We start from the raw sequence: 6,000 nt of genomic DNA, 5'->3' as shown, positions 1-6,000 counted from the left end.
TGCCCAGAGAGGGACTTTCCTGATGGTCCAGTGGTTAAGACTCCAAGCTTCCACTGCAGGAGCCATAGGTTCAATTCCAGTTTCCCTCATTTTGCTCAGTGCAGCCAAAGATAAATAAATAAAATAAAATGCCCAGTTACTCCAGCAGACTGTTAGGGGTTGTCTCTGGGGTTGGGATGTGGGATCAGGTTTCTGACTCAGGTTGAAAGTGGACCTTCCACTTTCTCTGATATGTATTTCTACATGATTTGTTTTTTCATAATAATATATTTCTTGTATTAAGGCTGGTTAAAATGATAGTTCATTGGAAGGACTGATGCTGAAGCTGAAGCTTCAATACTTTCGCCACCTGATGTGAAGAGTCAACTCATTGGATGCTGGTAAACACTGAAGGCAAAAGGAGAAGGGGTTGGCAGAGGATGAGATGGTTAGATAGCATCACTGACTTGAATGTGAGCAAACTGTGGGAGAGTGGAGGATGGGAGAGCCTGGCATACTGCAGTCCGTGAGGTCACAAAGAGTTGGACACAACTTAGGGACTGAACAACAAAAATTATATTTAGGTGGTGCAAAAGTAATTGCAGTTATGGACAACGAATTTTAAATCATTATAACTAGGCTCAAACATGTCTTTGTTAATCAAAACAGGAACATTTACAATCAACACATTTTTGCCAACTAGAAATAAGTTTGCTTATTCCTGTAGCATAAAAATCTACACTTCAGAATTCAACGAACTCTTGGAAAGCATTTTCTGCATCCTGCTGGTTGTGGAAGTGTATTTCCTGCAAAAAGTTGTCAAGAGGCTTGAAAAGTAGTAGTTGGTTGGCCGAGGTCAGGTGAATATAGTGGATGAGGCAAAACTTCATAGCCCAATTCCTTCAACTTTTGGTTGTGCGACCTTTGGTCAGGTGTTGTCGTGGAGAACTGGGCCCTTTCTGTTGACCGATACTGGCTGCAGTTTTTGGTGATTTCATTGATTTGCTGAGCATACTTCTCAGATATAATGGTTTCACCGGCATTCAGAAAGCTGCAGTGGATCAGACCAGCAGCAGCAAACAGTGACCATGACCTTTTTTTGGTGCAAGTTTGGCTTTGGGAAGTGCTTTGGAGCTTCTCTGTCCAACCACTGAGCTGATCATTGCTGGTTGTTGTATACAGTTCACTTTTCATCGCAGGTCACAATCCCAACTGAGAAATGGTTTGTTGTTGTTGCATAGAATAAGAGAAGATGACACTTCAAAATGATGATTTTTTTTTGATTTGCAGTCAGCTCATGCGGCACCCACTTACCAAGTCTTTCACTTTTCCAATTTACTTTAAATGCCGAACAACCGTAGGATGGCTGACACTAAGTTCGTTGGCAACTTTTGGTGTAGTTGTAAGACGATCAGCTTCGATGAGTGCTCTCAATTGCTTGTTGTCACCTTCTGATGGCCAGTCACTGCACTCCTCATCTTCAAGCCTCTCATCTCCTTTGCAAGACTTCTTGAATCATCATTGCACTGTGCATTCCTGGGCCAGATGTGTTGTTGGTGTTGCCAATTGTCTCTGCTGCTTTACGACCCATTTTGTACTCAAATAAGAAAATTGTTCTAATTTGCTTTTTGTCTAACATCATTTCCATAGTCTGAAATAAATAAAAACAAACAGTAATAAGTTATTAGCAAAAAGCAAAGTGAGAAATGTGTATTAAGATGATGTATAACATAACCATGTTTATTGAAAATGTATTCCAATATCAAATGGAAAATTTCAATAATGCATAAACTGCAATTTTGTTTGCACCAACCTAAATAATACATATTCATTATAGAGAAGTTGGACATACAGTTCAACTTAAGCAAAATAAAGTCATCCTTAATTCTGTCTTTCTACCTGTAAATACATAGAGACATTCCTTCTGAATGTTTAAGGAAGTGGGGATGGGATCTGGGCAGGGTACAGGAGAGGCAGTTTCTGCACCAGGGAGCAGTAACTAGGGGGTGGGAAGGAGATGCTGTGGTCCAGGGATTTCTAGGATTCTGCTTACAGAGGCAGTGATTTTGATTTTCTGTTACTTGCTCTGAATGCCCTCCTCCTCCTTGCCCCAGCCTCTATTACCTCAAGGTGGAATTATGCATTTATTTGAGGAAATAATTTATTCATGAGCATTTTGTAGTAGATGCTCAAGAGAAAGTAAAAGATAATGAAACCGACTCCATGACCCAGAATATAAAGCTGTGCGTTTTGTTTCTCAGTTATGTCACTCACGCAGGCCTCAGCTATTAATCACCTACCCTGTGCCAGGCTCTGGCCAAGTCCTGGGGAGACACAGATGAATAATATTTAGGTCTCCCACCCTTCCTAGTTTCCCTAGGGACATTCATGTGGCCTTTGCCAGGATCACTATCTAAGTCAATAATTGTGATGGTAATGATGATGGTGATGATCTAAAGTAGTGGTTAGGATTTTAGGCTCGGGGTGAGGCAAACTTGAAACATGGCTCTGTGGCTTTGGGAAGTGTGGTGCTCCTGGCACGAAGCCCATCTTCCTGGGCCTGGGTGTCCTCTTCTATAAGTGGATCTTAGCTGTGCTACCCGCGTGATTGCGATGCACTGCGACAGTAGTGCAATATGCTTCATCCCGCCTGGTCCCATGTAAAGAGGTAGTGATCACTGAGCATTTATCATTGACCCCGCTCCCAACTTGTCTGCATTTCACTTCACACCATTCCCAATGGAATCCTTCCAGTCACACCGTGACTTGAGTCCCACCACCTCCATGTTGCAGATGAGGTAACTGAGGATGCAGTCAGCTAAGGGGGTGATGAGGACTTGAGTTCTTTCACTGTCTGACTCCCAGGTCCAGGGGGCCAGTGGACTGGGGGCTGGGAGCAAGAGGCGCTTCCCCTCCACTCTCTCCCACACTTCCCTGGGAAAATCCAACAGGTGGTGGGGCCTCTGCACTGGGGACCATTGTGCAGGGGCCTGGGAGGGTTGGAGGGCCCAGTGTGTGTCTGGGAGAAGATGGATGCCTTCATTACCATGTGAATCCTGGGAAACTGCCTCCCTGGCTGGGTGGTGGGTGGGCGTGGGCTGCGGGGGGTGGGTGGGGGGAGCTGGGTGTTCTCAGGCCTGGACCACACAGTGACTGGGAAGGGAGTCCTTATGGAATCCTGAGGGACCCATTAAGAAAACAGATAATGGGATTTCCCCTCTTGTTTAATTTCTTATTTTAGGACATCTCCATCCTGTGAGGCTTAAAAGAGACACAGATTGAACACAAAATGTTGTTTTTAAGGAAGAAAAAAACCCTCCCCCCCCACCCAGTTGCAACTTTCCCACTGATTGTGCTGCATATTTGGGTCTCAACACTTAGAGTTGGAGCCTTTCACAGAGTGCGCACGGGTCAGCATCTCCACGGGGGCATTTCCCAGCGCTGGTCCCTGAACAGCTCTTTCATTCATGGAAAATATGTCCTGGGGGAATCCAGGGTGATTAGCAAATATTAATAGTTGCTGAGCAAATTGGGAGAAGCAGGTTTTAGACTTAAAAATCAAGGTGTTGTCATTTTTTTTTTAACATTTTAAATTGAAGGATAATTACAATATTGTGTTGGTGTCTGCCACGCATCAGTATGGGTCAGCCATAGGTATACATATGTTCCCCAAGGCGTTGTCAACTTGACTGGAGCAGAAAGGACTGGCCAGCGTTTGGATAGAAGGTCGGTAGGCTTCGGAGGGACCCAGGCAGAGGGGTGCACAGACCATAGCAGGAAACCTGGAGCACAGGCGGACTCACGTACACGGGCAGAGAGCACGTGGAGCAGCACAGGTTCACCAGCTTGAAACAGCAGAGCCTTTCCCCAAGCCCTTTCCCACGCAAACGCTGCCACAGTTGCATGGAATCGCGTTCTTTCTCTCTCACACACACACCAGGGCAGGCGCTGGCTCATAAGTGTTCTCACAAACACACACTCTTGAAAGTGGGCAAGATACATCCAGATGTGTGGGCACGACTTCACCACCGCCATGTAGAAGTACATCTGCAGCCCTGCTTCACGTAAGGGTTCCGTGCCCTCACGCTTACTCACACACTTATACAAACCCCAAACTCATACAGATTCCACAAGAAAACACACTCTTTCTCTTTCTCACACGTGTAGTTGCACAGAGAACCTCTAAGGCAGGAAGGGGCCCTGCACCTCCCCTGGACTCTGCACCACGGCAGCTAGCCTGCAGCCTTGAGCCCAGGTTTTTTCTACTTCCCCCTGACCACCTACCACCTTTGACACATATGTCTCTACCTCCTCTCCCCTCCCCACTCCAGGGCCCGCAGGGTGTTGCGGGAGGCAACTCAGGTCTTAGCAGCAAGACAGGTGCCTACTTTCAGGGCACAGACATGTGGAGAGGCCCTGAATTCTGCACCCAGGGGCTCAGCCTTCTCTGTGTCCCCTCTGCCATCACCCTCCCCCAACGCTTCATCCCAGGAGGGCAAGGGGCCAGGCCCTGCCACCCACCGCTTTGTAGAGGGCAGGGTGCCGTGGGGAGGAAGGGCCCATTACAGACCCCGGAGGGGCTCATCCGCCTCACAAGGATCTGCCTTCACATGCAGATGGCCTGTTTGTCTCACCTGGTCTGCCTTAAAATGACAAAGAGGTTGGAGGCTGTCTGGGTATTACAGGTATTACACCTGACCAAAATAAGAAGAGGAAGGTTGTTAACTACAGTAACACAATACGTATCAAAATAGATGGCACTGTAGATATGATCTGTGTTGAAAAATACATACTACAAAAAAGTCTGAAATTTAGCTGTTAACAGTAATCTCTGGGTGGCAGGAAAATGCTGTTTTATTTTCCCATTTTTAAACATATATATGTTAATTTTCTACAAAGCATGGATGTAACCTCTGGATAATAAAAGTTTTTAAATTAAATTGATGCTTTTGAACTGTGGCATTGGAGAAGACTCTTGAGAGTCCCTTGGACTGCAAGGAGATCCAACCAGTCCATCCTAAAGGAAATCAGTCCTGAATATTCATTGGAAGGACTGATGCTGAAGCTGAAACTCCAATACTTTGGCCACCTGATGCAAAGAACGGACTCATTAGAAAAGACCCTGATGCTGGGAAAGATTGAAGGTGGGAGAAGGGGATGACAGAGGATGAGATGGTTGGATGGCATCACCAACTTGATGGACATGAGTTTGAGTAAACTCTGGGAGTTGGTGATGGACAGAGAAGCCCGGCTTGCTGCAGTCATGGGGTCGCAGAGTTGGATACGACTGAATGACTGAACTGAACTGATCTATTTGTTTCATTTATTTTTTGTCATTCTGGATCTTCATTGCTGCACTCTGGCTTTTCTCTAGTTGTGGCGAGTGGAGGCTCTTCTCCAGTTTCGGTATGCAGGCTTCTCATTGCAATGGCTTCCTTATTGCCGAGCACAGGCTCTGGGGCGTGCGGGCTTCAGTAGTTGTGGCACATGGGCTTAGTTGCTCCACAGCATGTGGGATCTTCCTAAATTAGGTAATGTCTCCTGCATCGGCAGGTGGATTCTTTATCACAGAGCCACCAGGGAAGCCAAATAAAAGGTTTTTATAAATGAATATTGAATGACATGAAAAATGACAAGGGAGTGGTGTCCTCAGGTGTCTTTTTTTTTTTTTTTATTTGTGTTGGGTCTTAGTTGCAGAATGTGGACTCTTTAGTTGCAGGATGCAATCTCTGAGTTGCAGCATATGGGATCTAGTTCCCTGATCAGGGATTGAACCCAGGCCCCCTGCATTGGGAGCTTGGAGTCTTAGCCACTGGACTACCAGGGAAGCCCCGACTTCAGGGCTCTTGATTGCTATGTGGGGAGCTTCCTTCTCTGTGCCTTTATTTCCTCATCCCTACGATGGAGACTCAGCACATGGAGGGTGTGAACACTTGGGATGGTGCTTGGCACACAAGAAGTGCTCAATAATGGCAGCTGCTGTTCTTCTTCTTCCAGGAAGGTTTCTGTTAACATTTCCCA

The 6,000-nt window shown here is 46.1% G+C and overlaps 1 long non-coding RNA gene across 1 annotated transcript; it reads right to left on the bottom strand.

Annotated features, from left to right (window-relative positions):
- Nucleotides 1-532: 532 nt before the first annotated feature.
- Nucleotides 533-4,607, bottom strand: LOC139036743 (uncharacterized). Its single transcript, XR_011489593.1, has 2 exons — nucleotides 3,588-4,607; nucleotides 533-1,630 (listed from the first exon to the last, which is right to left on the bottom strand). It is a non-coding gene; the product is annotated as an uncharacterized lncRNA (long non-coding RNA).
- Nucleotides 4,608-6,000: the final 1,393 nt, after the last annotated feature.

The sequence above is a fragment of the Odocoileus virginianus genome, chromosome 9, assembly GCF_023699985.2.
Source record: "Odocoileus virginianus isolate 20LAN1187 ecotype Illinois chromosome 9, Ovbor_1.2, whole genome shotgun sequence".
Lineage (NCBI taxonomy): Eukaryota > Metazoa > Chordata > Mammalia > Artiodactyla > Cervidae > Odocoileus > Odocoileus virginianus.
The sequence above is the reverse complement of the archived record's forward strand: the minus strand, read 5'-3'. Positions and strand labels throughout refer to the sequence as shown.